The following is a 20,434-nucleotide window of genomic DNA, read 5'->3' as shown; positions in this document are numbered from 1 at the left end:
CCCTTTACTTCCTTCCTAGGGGGGTCAATGGAGACCGACAAGTACATGATATATTCCATTCAAATGAAGATAACTTGGACATGATATTATTTTAAACAGTTTAAAAAGGGGTAGATTATCAAGGTCTCTCTAGAAGAAGCTTGCATGCAGGAACGAAGCATTTGAAAGTGGGGACACCCATAGTCCTTGTTCTGTTGACGACTGAGGATTTGAAAAATAACAGTATCATTTAATATGAACCATAATTAAAGAAGTATTTTTTATAGTTTGTATTTCTATGATTCCAGATTATAGAGTTGCATACATTCAACATTTAAATTAAATTAAAAAAAGGTTTATAGGGCATAAAAATGTACATAGATATGCAATAATAATGAGATAAATGCTCTTTTTTCTAACATAGCTTGTAATATAGCAGTAAAAAGTAGTATTTTTACGCTTCCGTCTCCAAGATCTTACCATCAATGCCATGTTAACATGCAGCATCGATTTCCTTATTCGACAGCCAGATGGTACACCTTTGATTGAAAAGCTGCATCATGGATGTGTATGATGTGGAAAATAATCTAAATAGGTCTAATTTTCCTAGATGCATTATCATTTTTGCGCTTCCTGCTAGAGCGCCTCCAGAAAAACCAATAGATTAGCAGCATGGATGGGTTCAAAGCATGCAAAAAAGTAGCAGCTTGTACTTCGTAAGATTTACCATAACTCAAGTAGACTTGGGGGGTTGATGGTGTTGCTTTTTCTTACTCTGTGTTGTGATTTGTCTGTCTGTGAAAGCTGTACATGAATAAATAAACTACATTAATAAATGGACTAAATGTGATGTTTTTTAATGTGTCAACAAGGATGATCTCAGAACATTCAACCCTGGACTGAGTTGGACAAAAACATGTGTATGACCTTTTGCGTTTTAAGAATGTAATCACATAATGATCATCTGAATGTAGCAGTTTTATTTCCCTCAGGTCAATACTGGGCTTTAATATCAAATTATCACCTACTTAAAATGCAGGAGTTGTCGGTCTGGTTAAATCCAACCCTGCTGTTGAATATCAGCAGCCAGCAAAGAGAGCAGGAGCTCAGAGGCTGTGGATGAAGCTACGGACAAACATCAAGTTTCCAGGCAGCGACTTAAACATGTTAACAGGGCCACGTATTTGAGGCTCATTGTTTCACTGTCATGACCAATTGTTTCTGTCTCACTGCTGCTCGTGAGGAGGATCTCAGTCCTTCTATTGTCTCAAGACTGTTGTGCCTCTGTGGAGGAGCTGCATGGAGGTCAAGAGGTCACCTGAACTGTTTTCACAGTTTACAACCTCGGGTCAAGGAAATGTTTGCTATCATCTTCAATATACATCAATAATTAATAGCAGGACTGGAAGCATGGACAAGGTTGAATTATATTATATTTGATAATAACACTTGTCATCAATACATTGAACTTTTGTGATAACTTTGTTTTCTTTGAAGACTTTCAAAATAAGACTGTATTATCATCTGCGTTTTGAAATATACCACAGTAGAGGGATTTGAAGGCACGTTTAGACCTGTGAGGCAAAAATAGGTTTGATCTTAACTTGTGTAATGAGGTCCCAGTTTGTTTGTGATCTTTTCCCAGGAGTCTTTTTTCAGTAGGAATGAAAAATAGTCCTTATTTTTTCATTTAGTAAGGAACCTTGTGATGGACTGATCAGGTTTAATGATACAGTGTCATCATTTTGAAAGACCACTTAATGTCACTCTCTTCTTCATACATTTGGCTCACAACATGAAATTACTTAAACTGAGAGCGCCACCTACTGATCTCTGTAAATCATCCAACTTTGGCAATAAAACCAGAACCTTGTATTGCCAGTGTTGTTAACATGATATTGGAAAAAGGCACCATAGTAGTTGCATAATGGTAATTTTTTTTGTGCTTTGTTAATAGCTCGGATAGCTCACATTGTAATGCGCACTATCTTTTTAACTGACCCGTGGTTTTGCCTATTCGGTCCCCTGCTCTTCAATTTTCCTCTTTTTTTTTAATTTATTTGTTATTTGCAGTGTCTATTTGTGATGAGTGTGTAGAAAACATATCTGATTTTCTTTTGCAGGTGACAGGTTGTTAATAGTTTTCCATTCATTTTTAAATAATTTAGTTTATTCTGTATGATGTATATTATAGTATAATTAAAAAGTATTTTTATTTAGGAGCATAATAAACATGTGATATTCATCTTTAGATTTCAAAGTGTTGATTTCCACATGTAAATACTTTTCTCTAACATAAGTCTATTTTGGACAGATTCTTTCAGTGTATATGCGGGGAAATGTACTGGAAAACAGCCCCACCTAGAATATTTTTCAGCAGCCAACACTGCTACATTGTCCTACCTATCCTGATTCAAGCATCTACGTTTGCCCCAGAGATAGCTTGTTGGTGAGTTTGTCACCATTTAAAATCTATACTTAGCACTGTTCCTCCAGGAAAGTCGCTCAATGTAACAGATTCTCTTTGCAGCCAACTCAAAATAGTTTCTCATTACTACTCCTGAGATATTTGCCTTTGTTACAGCCAGTGCTGCACATTACTTGACCTACAGAATCATTTTTTTGAAGGAATCTTTATTTAGAGTCCTATAGTGAGTTCTGGGGGTGACACCAACCTCCGCCATCCACAACTATAGCAACACGTCCTCACACCATAGCTAGCTCCTTCAGCAGGGGAAGCAAAAATCACGTGAGTGTTACTCGTGTTACCCCTGCCTCAATATTCAATCAAATCTGATTATATCAGTTTGATTATATCACATTAATAACTAATAACTAACCTATGCTACGTTGAAGCAGTTGATTTGGGTGCTATTTCTCATTTGTCTCATTGACATCATATAATCATTAATAAAAAATATGACCTCACTTGTTCATCAAAAACATTTGCTATAAGTCAAGTAGAAACTGTGCATATAATGTAATCGACTAGGACATGTAGTGGCTAAAATAGTTATTTTCCTACAATCTCATAGCTATTCATGTCAGAACAAATTATGGTTATTATAAAAAAAACACGAAAAATGTCTATATATCAGCTCTTAAATTATACTCTCATCATTATATTCGTCCTGTAGTTGTACCAAAGAAATTGAAAGAAACTGCTCTCAATATTTTGTAGCATAGATACTTAATTCTCTGTATTAGCCTATAAGAAAAAAACACATTCGGCAAAAGTGTTGAGACACGTTACGTCTGATTCAAGCAGTGTGAGCACACAATAAGAACGATCCCTGCCCCCTAAATAAAATGTGTCACAGCTTCACAATGGCTGACCTCAGTGCTACTAAATGTTATGAGCTCTGGCAGCCGGGCCAAGACAAACAGAGTTTTCTGGTTTGTGTAAAACTCAGTTCATCAGATTTTTATTTGGAAGTATTTCACTGAGTTGACCGACGCTGTGCAAATCAACTGCTGTCACTGAAGAGAACAATAAAACAGGCGCCAAGCTAGTTAAATAACTACCCTGACTCAACACAGCATCAATGAAGATATTCCGTGAAATTACAACTTTTAAGGTCAGGATGGATGAAAAACTATGTTTCATGTTCTGACCTCAGTGGTCTGTCTTTTCAAAGAGCTGTTTAGGAAAGTAATTTAGTCCTTTTGTGATTATGTGTGTTTATGATGTCATTCTACAAAACAATATAACATCATGTTGGTATTCCATTGTTTTCATCGTCTCTCTACTGATCTGAAGACACTTCCCGTCTCTAAAGATTTCCATGTGTCTCATGATACTGGCTCGGCGTTTACGTGATCTTGCGTTTGCTGCACATATTTTTGTTTGTTTGGATACAATATTTGATTGAATGTATTTACAACAGACATGTCCACACATAATTGCATGAACAGAATTAACAAACACTTGAGTCGATGTTAAGAAAAAATAAACCAAATACAATTATCTCTAAATATGAATCATACAACTGCCTTCAAACTGGCACAAAACACAGTCTTTCAATTCAGTTCCCATATTCAGAAGATGCCAGAAATCGATCACTTCTATTACATGTAGCAGTCTGGAGTAATAGAGTGAGTAACCCAAGAGGACATTATTCCTTCAAACTAGTACAAAATAGTCTTGCCTGCACAAGAACTGACGTTGAAAGTAGAGTGTTTGCTGCCTGACAGTTTTTGACGAACGCTAAAGAACACAGCGTCAGAGGGTGAGCAGGTCAATGCTCGAACATGATCTTAGGACTTGAAGGTTTTATACGTCAGGCTCATTCTTGTCCATCCTGAACATTGAGCCATCAATCACTGAGTGTTTTCAAACAGCGAGTCTTTAAAGTGGCTTGGAGCTACTCAGCGTTGTGGCTTCAGGAGTCAGAGACCCCTCGAGTACAGTCGGGTTCAGCAGGATTGATTTCATGCTATTTATACAGAAGAATTTCACAATCCGCAGATTCAGTGTCACCGGGTGCAGCCAGTGCTAACTGGGTTTCAGTTCTCGAGGATGATGTATTTTAGTTCTCCCTCTCTCTCAGTTCTCCTGCTCCTGGAACAAACAGTTTACTCATCTAAATGTAGCTTCTATTTGGAGGAACTGGACATATTGGGGGTTTCAAGCTGCCTGGACTTGAACCAGATGTTTGGCAGGATCCACCAAAGCAGGTCACACAGACATGTTTGCTGTGACAAAACCACAAAAAGTGTGAGGTGAAGATGTATTGTTTACTCTCTGTGGAATAACAATATGCAGAGGAATGTGAAGGTTCTGGCGCCGGTTTTGATGAGCAACGTGTGCGGTTCTACTTGGTTAAGTCCAGAGGAACAGTTGTGCCTTTTCAGTTTCTTGGCAATCCTTTGAATACAACACCAGGTCAGTGGATTAAAGTCCACTGTGATGGTGACGTCTGCGATAAGACACTTTAGAATAGATGAATGTTTGCACAGTTCGAGCATCCAAACTATTTTAACACTGACTTACGCAAGTGACATCTTTTGACCATAGTAGAGAGTCTTGACCTGAATCAGGAGTCAGACGTTAATGTTCTCCAGGTAAATATGCATCAACACTAGCTAGCATGCTATCACGCTGCCTCTGCAGAAATGTATTGTGTTTTATAATCAGTAAAACATTTTTTTATTCTAATCACTTACTGAAACTCATCAGTCCCTCAGATCAGGACGGAAATATCTCTCCAGCCAATATTATATCACCGCATCTAACCTTCTAGAAACTTCAAAGTTCACCGTTGAACATCTCTGGGAACACAAAGCTAGATATCAATACATTGTTTGTTTGTTTTGTTGTACCTCTTTAGACATTTTTGTTTTTTGTGCTGCTACTGACATGTCTTGTCAGTCATTAAACATCAACATTTATTCACATACACTTCTCATTATTAACCAAAAATTGGGCCAAGAACCTCCATGTAAGGATAACTAGTGGCAAATATAAATACATTTAAGGACAAAAATATATAAACTTCATCCTTTTACCTTATCTGAATACCTTCTAAGAAGCTATGCGGATAAGAAATCACAACCAATGAGGGAATATAAGATTCTGGATCACAACAAATGTGAAGGTCAAATTATAACCAGCATAAATAAAGATACAACAAAAACAACGGAAGAGATTTAGTCAGTTCAAGGCTGTAAAACAAACTGTGATGTCCAGTCCAGATGGTCATCGAGGAGGTCATACGCATCTCTCTAACGAATGACTGCAGATGTGTGAATTGTGCTGCTCAGACCACAAACATGAGCTCTGCAGTCGTACATTCTGTACTGTGTGATACACAAGTCCCAGCGGCTGATTACCTGACATCTACGATGACATCATCCACGTCTAATCAAAGCCAAATGTGCTCTTCCCTCCTCCTCCGCTTTGAGTCTATCTCCGGAATTCTTTTAACCCGCCAATGAAATTCCCTTGAAGTTTTCTTTAATCCTTGTTAACCCTACCGTGTGTCTCTCCTGTGATCTCATTGGATCAGCACTGTGATTACACGGCTCAGAAGTTGTTGTGGACGTTGGCCGGCCTTTTGTGGCTTATATCAGTTTTCCTGGTCAGGCTGCCGTGTGGCCAAAATGTAATCAGGCAGTTTTCCTTCGACTCTCTCTGAATTGTAGATCTCTTAAACTTTATGTTCGCCATAGAACCACGGGCAGAACCTTCGTGTTGACTTCACCAACCACCAAAGGGAGGCGTCTCTCCCAAAATTGTTCATTTATGTGTTGTTTTTTTCTCAATTACTCACGCTATGTATTCTTGATAAATGCAGTTTCCAATCCTCCATTCATCCCTTTCTCACATCTAGTGTAACGTATAATAGTGAGTGTGTGTTTGTGTACTGTGTGGCAGGTGTATGTGTCTCTGCATGGACGTGGACATCTGATGACCATTAGTTCCTGAGCATGCAGGATTTCCACTGCAGACAATTAGAGAGAAGACCCTGCAAGCGTTTGTTTGCACAGACACTGTGAACTCTCAGACTGTAGTTGTTCTCTCCAGGCGTTGATCCAGCTACAGTGTCCCAACAAAACCTGGGTCGTGTGTTAGATGGAATGTTAATACAGCCAGAGTAACTTCACCTGCGAAATGGAGTTTCAATTATTGCACCTTTTGCAAAATGATTTATTTCTGAGGCAAAAGCTAATTTTTGCATATGTTAGCCATCAATTATCCCTTGTGTTGTCTCTGGATCAAGATGAACGACTTCCCTGGCTTCCAGAAAGTCAGATACAGTGGTGGAGGTTTTTAATCTGGACCCAAAAGCAACATAAAGGATAAAACAATTACATTTGTTTTGGGGTTTTAGTGTCACCTTGACCCTGAGATAACACAAAGGTTAATAAAAAATGTAGATTTCCCAAATGTATTTTGAAACATGACAAAAAGAATGGAGCTTGACATTAATTTATTTGTCGTTCTCATCTCTCTCTGGCCTATCGACAACATTTTGTTAGAGACTGGAAACGCTTTTACTAAAAGTTTGTTGGCTAAAACCTAGGGTAGTTTTAGAAGATGACATTGGGGTTGCCACGTTGGTGAAATTCCCATTAAGCCACAGGCGAATCCAGGGACCGACTTAAACCTCCCTGATCGTCTCTGACTTCACAGGACAGAAGATCCCATGAATCTCCAGGTGAGCGGATCTGTCTGCTGCCACTAAAAGATGTTGACTTGTAGATAAAGATCACAGTGTGACGTTAGCTCATGTTCTGTTTACAGCTACTGGCAAATAACAGTTCTCCGAGTGGTGGACTAATCTTTTAATATACACCTTCTACTGATCTCTTAATATACGTGCTCCAACAGCCACATCCAGCCATGCCTTTTATCTACAAACAATATTTAAACTGAGCAGTACTTCACAGGTTCAGGAGGAGGACCGTGAAAAAGAAAATCGTTTTACCATTGCCAAGAACAAATGTCGTTGGGATTTTCACGAAATGTTAATAATTCAATAGATAAGGTTATCATGAGGTCAAACAGGTATGACTATAAACAAAACAGATAATGTAGAAAAGTTTCCAAAATCGAAATTACCATTATATTTAGATTATTTTATTGCCCTGGTCGGACTTGTTAATTTATTTTAGGATTTTACTATTTATTCCTCCTTTGGTTCTTGAGTGTTTTTTAAAACTACAGAGCTTTTAGAGTATAGTTTATATAATTAAAATATATATAAATAATATAATACACAACAATAAAAAAGTATTTTCACCATACTAATGGTATATATATGAGTTTAATGTTGAGGAACAATATGTGTAACATACTGCTTTGTTGCTATCGATGACATTTGCTAAAAAAATATAGAAAGACAGGTATAAAATAAATGAGATAACAGTACTCTAGTAAAATGTTACAATTGTTTTCTACTAAGTTGCTTTCTGTTACACAGCAAGTCAGAGAAAATACAAAAGCCAGCGAACTTATAAAGCACAGAGCTGTGAAAGACACACTTCCAAATGTAAAATTGACTTTTTCAAACCAGGTTAAACCCAGAATTAGATTGAAGTATTCATTTATGATGCTTAGTCTCGCTCCCCCTCGGAAATCTCTGTCAGATGTATCTGTAAACGCTGTTCTCCATCTGTAAACACAGGAAATCTGCTCATCAGACTTTGAAAACCTCACAGAAGATGTCAGGGTTGAGTCAAATTAACACTGTGCTGCAATGAAGTATTGTACCAGTTTCGTAAGAAAAACATGTGTCAGTAGTTACTCATTATTCACTTGAAAAGTTAAAACTTATTATTTTAGAATACAACATTGAGGAAATCAATATGTAAAACATATGTTAGGGAATAAAGCTAAATAGTAATTAAAAAAGCTAATAATAAAAGCTGGTTTTAAAGCTAAAAACATTTTTCCTAATATCAGGAGATCTTACCCTTACAAACTAGCAACTGTATAGAAGTTCCAAATGATTTTAACAAGAAGAGGTAGAAAGGTAGAAAGGTAGAAAACTGCAGAAATCCTTGAACATGCATTCAAAACCACCAACATGGTATATATATACAGTATATATATATATTTTTTTATTATTATTATTATTATCATCATCATCTTCCCACTTCTGTGGTAGTTTCCCTTGCCTCGGTCCTTATGTGCCATATACCACTGACTAATGACCTGTCCGGACTTTCCTCTATGTATTTCTCTCCGTTTTTACAGAAAGTACAAGAATAGTTCTTTCCAGACCTTCAGAAATTCTGAAAACCTACTTTTCTGACTGGGCCAGTGGCAATGCATGCTACGTATCTTCTTTAGCTGTACATTGTTAGCTAATATCGCGGTAGACTCGCTTACACTTTGCCACTAAAACTTTAATTCAGTTTCCTATTCATGGTCACCATTAATTGTCAGCATAAATTGGGTGAAGAGCGAGAAGTTAAACCATGTTGTCATCATTGGACCGTCTCCAGCTATGACCTGGTGAAAGATGTTTGATTAACTGCTGAGAGTGAGGAAGACGAAGGCGTATCGCACAACAAGGTTGATGATAGAATCAGAATCTTGACTTTAGATAAACCATCTAATTCATACTTACTTACTTACTTACTTAAAAGAGAAGGTGGTTGTTACTTTAAGAAGAGAACTCGGAGCATCAGGAGGGGACGCTGTCACAAATTAGTCCTGGAGGGCATTATTAACAATTGTGTAAACTGTAGCCATTAGTGCAGCTATTATGCATCACTATTTCCTCTATTATACTAACGTGAACCACACTGTCCTGTTATTGCCTCTGTAAAGGCCTCGTGGTGAAAATATGAGATGGGAGTTCCTAACTTTATTGCTTGGCAAAGTTCGTGTTTTTAGTGACCACAAATGTTCCCGTTCCACGACTCTTGTCCTCTCCGCTCTCCTGCTTTTCACACTCACGCCACAGTTTCAATGATAGTGATCGAGGACGCTGGAATTCACTGAGATCCCGTGTGTGGCAAAATGTGAGAATGACATCACTTCCTTTCCCACAGGGATTCGATTAGACAAGACTATGACATGGAAGAGGAATGTCAGTGATTTTCCTTTTGGAGCGTACAAAATACATTTTCATCAATAAACCTGCGATGATCTCATGAGCTGGATTTTGTTTGTCTTCTTCACATCTGTATTCACATCTCTTGAGTTTTATTGCTGGCATGTTGTCCTACTGTCACATGTGTCGTATTATTTAGTCACTGTGTAATATGTAATAACTGCTACCGAGATGATCGGTCGGCATCATTAAATCTGAACATTCTCCATTTCAAGTCACATAAATAGCGGAATAATTAGATTTGAAGACTTTGTAGTCAGAAGTGAAAGAAGAATCAAGCGTTTCAATATACTTATATAAAGATCCCAGTTTACAGCTTACAAGTTTTATTCAATAACTTGTACCTGTTAATCAATTTGTTCTACCGTTGCCAATAAAATGAAGCTTAAATCTAGCAGATTAAAAAGGTTCTCACGATCAGGTGTCAGACGTGTCGGGATATTTGTGAAGGATGGCACCTGGTCTTGCCACATGGCAGTTGTTGTATCAAACAATGTATTACATCACCACTATGACTGGGAGCGTCTCTGAACCTTCAGGGCCGTCGGATTAATCAGCACCAAGAATGTCTGCGTTCCTCACATGTCGCTGTGATCAACGACCTGGTAATGCTTAACTAGTGGAGGCCGAGCCGAGAGGTTGACGTTCTTCATCTCTAGCTACTGTCAACAATCGGTTAAGCAGAAGAAAAATGTGACAGGAGCATGTGGAGGACACCCCGATGTCTCCAGTCTTTGGTTAGCAGAAAACAGCCATCATCAGAATGAATTTGGCATGATGTCATCGTCTGGATAGACACGACTGGTCTCACCCCACTGAGTGAACACAACAGATGGTTCACATCTGGAGGGGTTCCAGAGGCACACATGAACAAGGGTCGGATTCATCTGACACCTGGGGACGTCTGATTTTACTTTGTTTCAGCTGAATTAACAGCAGCGAGTCTTGTATCTGATTTATGAGACAATGAAAAAGAAAGCCTTCATAAGCACATTGTTTCTGGAGTCATTAAGCATATACGTTTTTTCTCCAACTGATCCAAGACATTTATGTAAAGAAAGATTCATGCACGTAACTTACTGCCATATTTATTTATTTTTCCCATTCCATGTCTATGTAAAGCTCTTATATCACAAGGCTTTAATGTTCCCTCAAGTTCAGATTTATTGACAATAATTCTCATGATATTTGAATAAGTATTTGCACTATTTAATGGTAAATGCGTTCGTTTTTTTTTTACTTCACAGGCACCTTGGGGAGATCTTACTTTAATAACAAAAGGATTTTCTTTATGTGGTGTCATTATCTCATAGACTTTCCAGGACAAATCTTTTTTGCAACCTACCGCGTCTAGTTCAATTGTGAAGTAACCAGTGACAAGCAATGCATTTCTAACGTGGTCCCTGTGTGTAGCTTAAGATACCTGATTGCAGAGTGCATCAATACTACATAAAAAATGCATACTTACACAACACCTTGTGTTGAATTGGCTATTTAACAAGTTAAAAAAAACTATTTGATGCAAGTATTGGAAAAGAAAGTGGAGAGGGACATTCAGAAAGTGTCCCTAAGTTTAGAAGATCAGGAATCAAGACCTGAACACGAAGAACCAAATACTTCAACAGGACAGTAGGCATAATTTAGATAACCTCAGTGAAGACGAGGTAGACATTTGCAAGATAAGAGGTGATGGCAACAGTAAAGAATGTAATGGACATTTCTGAGCCAAAAGCTATAAAAACTAAAATATCACTTGCAATTTTGTTCACTTTCCAAGAGGAACTGATGCAATAAAAGGTGCTCAGAGCAGTTTGGCAGCAAGGGATGTCCAGATGGAAGACAGGACCAGGATCACTCATGATCAGAAGTTAAACATGGATCAGGATGAAAGAAACAAATGGCAAAGAAAGAGTTGTGAGTTCTGTTGCAGTTGAAACATGGAATTAACTGAAATTGGAAAAATGATCAACAACTTTGAAATGAGTATTTGTACTCTCCCACACATCCTTCTATCTCTGAGGAGTTACCTCATCATTGAGGAGAGAGGAGCGGACATGACCTGGTTATTTAACTTATGACGTTATCTCTTCAATCCCAGATACAACAGCAGCTGTTGACTATATTTACAGTACAGTAGACTGAAATAATGTCAAAATTAAAACATGATTTATATATATATAAATATATATATATACATATGTATAGATAATTCTTTATTTCTTAGACCTGCTACACGATATAAGTAGGTTAGAACTGAATAATATGTAATCAAGATTTAACAGCAAACCATTTGATTCAAATATAATTAATCTGTCAGCAATAATAATCATTTAGTTAATGGCATAGTAACTTCCTCTGAAGAAATGTAACGACATGACAACATAAGAGGTTAAATGAATGGACTTAACAATGTGATACTGTTGTCTTAATCCAAAATTTTACTTTGAAAGGCTCAATCCCAGCAGTTGTTAATAGGGGACCAGCACAGACAGTTGGGCTCTGTGGGGCCACACATTAAGACAAAACACTAGATCAGATAATCAAGACAATTTTCTTCAGTCAAGTTAACACGTATTTATGTTTATGCCATGCAAACTCTCTACTAAAACGTTTGATCTTTAAACCCTCTTCATGAAAAGCAACAGTGCTAACCACGGCACTGCTTTCTAAATACACATTTGCTCTAAACAAAGGCTATATGTGTTTCAAGTTGGACCTTTAATTAGTGTTTTTGTCTTCCCTTTATAGACTATGAAACACTTGAAAATGTCTAATCCAAATCTGGCTGCTCTACAGTCTCTCCTAAAACCACGTCAAGGAGGAATTGTAGTTAAATCTGACTTTTATGCATTTTTCAGTGAAAGAAATCCTCTGTAATACACAGCTTCCCGAACCGTGAGCTCATGACTTGATGTAAGAAATGTGTTTTGGAATGAGCTCACACTATACTTACATCAAATTTGAGAGATCCAGGCGGCATTTATTCTCTCTTGCTTTTGCTCTCAGGCCAAACCACAAGTCTCACAGTCACTTCTTGACATGCTAAACTTCACATAAACATTCTGGGCTTTTGAATCATGTGAACTCATGGCATGTGTATAAAGAAAAATAATTTAGGATCAAACCTCTATTGCCACAGTGCACGTTCTGATGATGGTAAAAGAGACTCACTTGACTCTCTCACCATTATTATGTTGTTATACAATACTTTATCATTAAAGGTGCTGATTTGATGTGGCGGACACATATCAGTGATTCTGATCTCTTGTTTCGTGAACATCCTAATGTTCCACTTGAGAATTTATTTGACGCCACAGTGGGGCTGGGAGGCTTGTTTTTCAAAACCTTACTGTGAAATGAATTGTGTCATGTGATGCAGGTCATGGAAGGTCAGTATGTATTCAACAGTGTTTTGTAATATATTTTGTGCAATTTTAAACATTGCGTTAATCCATGGTTATAATCACAAAAAACTACAAGATGAACTTTTTTTTTTCCAATCAGAATTCTTTTTATTTCCATTATCAGTGAAGGGTTACACTAGTTGGGAATTTGCTTTGGTAGAGTTATGCAACATTAAAACACAAATGAAAATACAGTTATTATTTTTTACTGTTAATAATTATTATAAATAGAGCTAAACAATGGTTTGGATTACTCAGCAGTCTTGAAATAACTCAAAAAAGATTTTCAGAGAAAACATGTAAATCTAACACCAGGAACTGTGTACAATTCGCCTTACTCTATTTTTTTTCTTAAATTTGATATGGTTTTCTTATCTGCAGAGGAAATATCAGCAACATTCTTGCTAATGTTTACAGACACTGACTCCCCTAATAGATGACCTACCATCTTGATTCTCACATTCTTGTCTACAAAACTTTTTCTGTAATAGAAACAGAAAGTTCCTCATATTGTTCTCATAAGTTCTTGACATTGGACTTCATGACAACCAAAACATTCGCCTCTAGAGGTATAGAACCGCCGCTCTCTGACACTTCCTCTTACGTCTACTTCAGAGCCACCAGAGGCTCTTGAAAGTTAACCAACCATTTAAAGGATTTTTCCACTCATTCGTCATCCTCCCCTGACCCACTCTGGAGGGTTCAGCTGGCTCAATGTAAGGGCCCAAAGCGTTTGTCAGGTTTTATCAATCTTTTATTGCAGTGTTGATGAACATCTGGGACTTCAGAGAGGTTTAAGAAAGTCCAGTGTACACTCCTTCAAACTGTTGATAAATGACTGACAGATGAGGCCAAATTCATTTATTTCACAATAATCCATGTACAGCCCATCATGCTTTTGCAGATCATTGTCTGCACAGGTGACCTATTTTTTTTTGATGATATTTGCTTCGAATGACAGTAGATGTATAATACTTTCAGGTTGGATCAAATTATTATCATATATCTAAAGATTCTTGTAATTCTTTCCTTTAATCCTCACTGAATAGAGAGGTGCAACTCTAAACTCAGTGGCGACCGTCAGGGCCAGCAAAGGATTCTCTGCGTCCTTGACATACTAGTAGTGGTAATAGTGAATGTATGTTGTATGTTGTCATATTATATCCACTTAGCCAGCACTCTTTCCGTTGTCAAATATATATGTTTCAGAATAGATGGATGGATCAGTATTGAGTAGGGTAACTAGCGGGCCTTACGAAAACTGAGATTTACATGTCCTGTGATTGGAGAAGCACATTGTCAGCAGCACAAATATTTCAAAATATCCTAATTTGTTGGGAGGAGGAAACGTAGAGATTTGGTTGTACATTTAGAAAAAAGTTACTCCTGGACCCTGCAAATTTTATTTTATTTTATTTTATTTTATTTTATTTTATTTTATTTTATTTTATTTTATTTTATTTTATTTTATTTTATTTTATTTTATTTTATTTTATTCATATTACTTTTTTGGGACAAACTTTTTCAAGCTCACATGTACTCCTGGTTGACTTAATAAATTATTTATTTTGACTGATTTACCCGTGATCTTAGTTTCCTACTCTAAATAGTGAATGTGATCTTATCAATTGATTTGCTCTGGAAATAACCTGTTGTACTTGTGATTCACTATTCTCCAGCCGTGGTGTCATACTGATGCTATTATGAGGTTTATTAATTTAGGTTGGACTGAGTATGACATCACTGCTGGCCTGGGGCTGAAATTCACGTCCCGCCACTGTCTATATTGACTGTCTACTCTAATGCCTTAGAGAGAGGCTTTTAAGTTGCCTTCTAAAAATGAACAAATAACATTTGATGTACTGTAAATGAAGTTGGTGAGTCACACAGCTCTTAAAATATATAACTTTTAAGATGTTACTTCCCCTGAGCTCACTCAGAATCTGCACTATCTCAGTCTATTGGAAACTTTATTTTCATCCCAGCAGGAAGTAAGTGTCACATCTAAAGTCTAAATATCAGAGTTTCTCCCTGGAAGTATTTTCAATAATCTCTGTAATCGGCATAAAGGAAATTGAAACCTCCGTTAAATCATGGTTCCTGTCAAAGTCCACGATGCACTGGTACTGTGGGGCCAGTCTCACGGACAGAGTTCTTTCAAGTTTCAGATTTGAGGTTTTCAATATCACAGCAACTCCAGTCAAGCCATGTCATGCTCAAGATTTAGGATGTTCATAAATTCCCTTGCATTGATCTCTTAGTCACCTGCACACATATGATTTACAGCAAGAGAAATGTAACACCTTCACTTGTGAAGAACAAACGCTTCTGTGGATGCAGAGATCTGCAGCGACAAGGAAACAGATCCACAAAAAAACTCATGATGAAAAATAAATTATTTTCTATTCAATTGTTATAGAATTGCTGATTAATTTATTAAAACCGATTCAATGTAGTAAGTGACACAAAGCTGTTTAGAAATTTCTATTTTCAATGTGCTTTAATTTTTTTCATACTTGAAAACATTTTTATAAATGTTTGGTTTAATACTGTTAAATATAATGTTATGTTAAGTTAAATTTTAAGGAAAGTACTTGATATGCGGCAATTTCTCTGTTTATATACTGTGAACTCTGATATAAAGAAATGATCAAAACAACTAAGTCTACATTTTCACTTTGTAAAAGAACCATAGCAGAGCATTACATGATCTGGAGCTTGTAATCCATGCGTTTGTTTCTTCTCGTCTGGACTATTGTAACAGTTTGTTTTCATGTCTTAACAAGAAGGAGCTGTCTCGCCTGCAGTTGATTCTGAACTCTGCAGCGAGAATTCTGACCCGCTCTAGTAGAAGAACTCACATTTCTCCGATCCTTAAAACTCTTCACTGGCTTCCAGTTTCTTTCAGGATCAACTTTAAAATTCTGGTTCTTACTTTCAGATCTATTCATGGTCAGGCTCCTCCTTACATCACTGATCTGATCCAGCCTTACACCCCAGCTCGGGCTCTTAGGTCTGTGGATCAGAATCTACTTGTCGTTCCACGCACACGGTTCAGGACCAGAGGAGAGAAATCTTTTCAGGCTGTTGCTCCTAAGCTTTGGAACGATCTTCCTCTCTCTTTGCGCTTGATGGAGTCTACTGACTCCTTTAAGAAACATCTTAAGACGTTTCTATTTGTTCAGGCTTTTCCTTGATTTTCTGGAACCCCTGTTGTGTTTTCAGTTTTATCTTGACCTTTAAAATATATACTTTATTGAATATTGTTTTGATTGTTTAAGCGCTTTGTGACCCTGGTCTGGAAAAGCGCTATATAAATAAAAATTACTTACTTAATTACTTACTTACTTACATTATCATTCATTTAGAACTAAAAACGAACTTGTGCTTTGGTTTAAGAAACACAATATGAGCCTGCTCATTAACTGTTTCTGGCTACTTAACTTAAGAAGAGAAAGTGATGCTTCAGACATGGTTTCCTGTCTTTCACTAGTTAACTTGTTCACAGAAACCCAGGCGGACAGGAGGGTATGTAGAGCAGCATAGTCAGGAAGGCTGATCAAGCCAATGGAACTGTGGGTGCATATATAACCTCTGGTAAGAATTGAAGACAAAATTTGAGCAACAATAATGTTGTACATGTGTCCTATTCCGTTTTCCAAGAGGCTACAAGAATCATGAAACCTGCATCCATCAATAACAAGATAATCTGGTTTCATATGTGTCACAATGACCTTCTCCTGCACCAACAACAACATTTGAAAAATGTTCGAAAACATTGTGAAAAAACACACTGCTGTGATTAATGACTTTTATCAAGGCGATGACTAATGAAACACCATTTTTAATTCACAAACAACAAAGCGGGGCTGCTGCCACGTCAAGATAGTGCTTTCACCACAATGGCACATGAGTTGGCAGATCCAGGCTCTATGCTGCGAGTTGCACTCACACACTCATTGTTCACAGTCCTGGACTTAATGGACCAGTTTGTGTTCACTTCCTTCTGACTGCACGAGACGCACGCAGGCCGTAACACAAGAAGGCGTCTACTGGGGCCGATGTGAGCAGGCGGTAAATTCTAACTTCAATGTCAGAGGACTTACAGGTCTTTGAACAGCCGCCATCCTTCATGGACCTCAGTGTTGCCGGCGCCTGCTCACGGCTCAATGCAAACACAGAAATGTCACGTAACTCTTTTTAAGCTGCGAGTTTTCCCCTTTGACCCGAATCTCTCCTCCCTAACTCTTATTCCCTTTCACTAACAGAGGATTAGTTCATACATAACTCTGACAGATTCACAGTCTGCATTGTAATTCTCTTCTCACCATGACAGATGTTTGAATTAACAGATTACGTGTCGTGTCACCCTGAAATCACTTCGGCTGTTCTTCATGTCGGTGCAAAACTAACATCGTCTGATTCTTATTGGGGCCAACTCAGTATCGCGGGGAGCATGATGTCACCCTCGCCTCCGCAAGGCAGTTTTTGTTGAAACAAAACCTCACAGTCACCGTGACCGTCTTCACCTTGTGTGGCCTCGAATACGTGAGCTTGGAAGTATTTGCAGTCGCACTTAAGCCCTTGATAGGAGTTGTTTTTTTAAACATTCTCTTGTAAATAAAGATAAAAAGGATGAGATCGTTCATACTTAAAATACAGTTAAAGTTCCCTGAGACCTCACAATTAATGATTCATCTAATGAAAAATGTAGCAGTGTAAAGGTTGTAAAAATACAATGACTACTTGATATCAACCCTTAACCTTTCAAAAAAACAATCATTGTTTACTCTTTTTTTTCTCAACTTTCATTTCTCAAGTAACTATTGACCAATTAGGCTTGTGTGCTATGGTGCTATGTGACGTGGGACTCAGAGGGGTGACTGTGGTATCAATAAAGTTTTGAGACTTTATTGACAGCGACAAATTACAATCTTTATTAAACAATTGTTAAAAGATACAACAAGTAAAATGATTGTATTCATTACACAACAAATTATAAATTAAATATACTGTATAGTACGGTTTCATAGTATTTCTCCACAAGGCGTGTTACTACAGCTACTCACAGTGTGGCTTTGTACTTGTGCTGTTAGATATTTGAGTGCGTTGTACTATTGATCTTGAATCAGTTCAAGGACAGAAAGTAAAACCAGATTTACACTCAAAAGGCTTGTACGGCGCACTGTTGAAAATACGGCTAATGAAGCTCTGTGATATATATGTCATGTTGGCTATAATTTAGTAACTATTTGAAGTAAGTATATCAGAATAACTTGTTTGATAACTACTAGAAGGGCCTTGCTTTAATGGGATTCAGGGTAGGTTGTATAGCGCAACTGCATGTAAACGGTTACACAATGATTTAAAGCATCGGCTAAATTATACTGGAAAAGAGACCTAAGACATTAAAAGGGCTCCAAATGTGTCAAAAATGTCATTGATGGCTGATTTGATTCCTGATATTAATGCGGTTATTATTTAAACATTAACCATACTTTTACTTTAACTACTCTTTTACTCATGAAGGAATACACTTCTCATTAGGAAGATGGGGGAACTGGATAGGTCAACAGGGTGCCCTTACACTGACAAAAACATCAACTTGGAAAGATTAATAAAAGTCCTCATTTACCTTTTTATGTTTTTGGACTGTCATGGAGTGAATCTAGTACATCTGAAGATTGCAGGTTAAGATAGTGATGTAAGGCCCAATTTATATTTGTAATGGCCTAAACCAACACCTGTCTGGTCCTCCTTCCATTAGAAACTGTCGAGATTACAATAAAAATAAAACCTACACTAGATCTCTTCACTTTTTCCTCATGATTGAAGGTCAAATATATTGTCATATTTCCTTAATTTCCAGTGCAGATGGCAAGGGTTTTACCAGTTACATTTGTTACGTGAACAGCTCTAGGAATAGCTGTGTGAATGCTATTTCAGGCATAGTTGTTCCTGCTTTATTAGAACACATGAAAAAAGGTTGGAAAAGGAGAGCAGAGATTGTGCGTCTGTGCGGTTTTGTGCATTCTGTCAGAGAGAGGTAATCACATTACTCCATGCAATGACTACGCTCGGCCTTAATTACCTCCATGTTTACAGATGCAGAGAAGCTTCAGGGTCTCAGATCGACTTATACAGTGAAAAGGAGGCTCGGAAGAAGAAGCTTGTTTGTACATGTTGGTCAGAATACTGGCTTCTGTCCCTGGACACCTCTGGGATGTAAACCGTCACATCTGCATCTTCGTTTGCCAACACTTTTTACTATCTGTGAACTCATTTCAACCAGTAGAGAGAGACTTAATGAGCCTTGAATCAGGAAGTCAACCAGGCACAACAACAAAACAACATTAGCCACTTGACAACCAGCTTTCTCAGCAGACACTAAGTGCCTCCTTTGCTCGAGGAGATTCTAAACAACATCCGATTGTTCCAACGATAGGAAGCTGTGAGGAGCACAATACACGTGGGTAGGTTGTTGGAGAATTTTGCAAAATATAGCTTTTGTCTTTTATGTGCTGGTGAAGACGGTTAGAACACATGGACCTAGATCAGCCTGAAAATATAACAACACCACAATGAACCATCTGGTTATCCATAACTCTGCAATAATGCGCTGTCAATCAAACACTCCACCCTTCCTTACTGTCCAATAACAATCCTAATGAAACACAGGCAATCCAACCATTGCATAAAGGATGGTGAGTCTGTTGTTAAGCATAGTAAAATAAATACAAATATAATTATACTGACATCAAATACTAACCACTTTGGCAAAAGAACAAACAACTAAGCTCGACATAAGAGAGGATTGTATATACTGTACATATTGAGGGAATAACTGACACAAAAAGCATATTCAAGAATACAAATAATATGACATTTTGTATATGTGTGAGTGTTTGTGGTTTTGTGTGTGTGTGTGTGTGCAATTTGCACAAAAATGTATGAATGAATATTACACTTATAGACCACAAACATGGTGCAGATTCTGGAATGATGAAGCATCTGGTGCTGTGGGGATGGTATGGACGAGGGCCCCAAATTAAATTTTGTTTCGGGCCCCATAATGGTTTTGCCAGCTCTGATTGACATGAATATATACAGATATGTCACTCCATTTGGATGTAAGGCGACATCAACTCTAGGAACTGCTAGGTCAAAATAAGATTGACTCTTCACTTCTTTATACCATTGGATTATTTTAATATACCAACAAAAGTAACAAATCCATTCAAGAGTCAACCACGTAACCTATTTTTTGCTAGTGTTTACAAAGTGTTAAAACTAATTAATGTCTTTTTAAGGTTGTTGCCTTGAGTCACTGTGACACGAGTTTGTGCTGCTCAACACAAGTCACACAACAAATATTTTCTCATCATCAACCTCCCAAATAACTTCCATAAAAGGAAGCTGTGCTCAGAGACAAAAAACCTTTACCACCCCGTATCAGCTCCAGGAGTTTATGGCACAAAACCTGCG

General features: G+C 37.5%; 1 protein-coding gene across 1 annotated transcript in view; it reads right to left on the bottom strand.

Annotated features, from left to right (window-relative positions):
* Window positions 1-20,434, bottom strand: part of filip1l (filamin A interacting protein 1-like) — a 54,204-nt gene that overhangs the window by 11,108 nt on the left and 22,662 nt on the right. The gene's annotated exons all lie outside the window — the stretch shown is intronic.

This window comes from Callionymus lyra, chromosome 5 (assembly GCF_982586985.1).
Source record: "Callionymus lyra chromosome 5, fCalLyr1.hap1.1, whole genome shotgun sequence".
In the NCBI taxonomy this organism is placed as follows: Eukaryota; Metazoa; Chordata; class Actinopteri; order Syngnathiformes; family Callionymidae; genus Callionymus; species Callionymus lyra.
The sequence above is the reverse complement of the archived record's forward strand: the minus strand, read 5'-3'. Positions and strand labels throughout refer to the sequence as shown.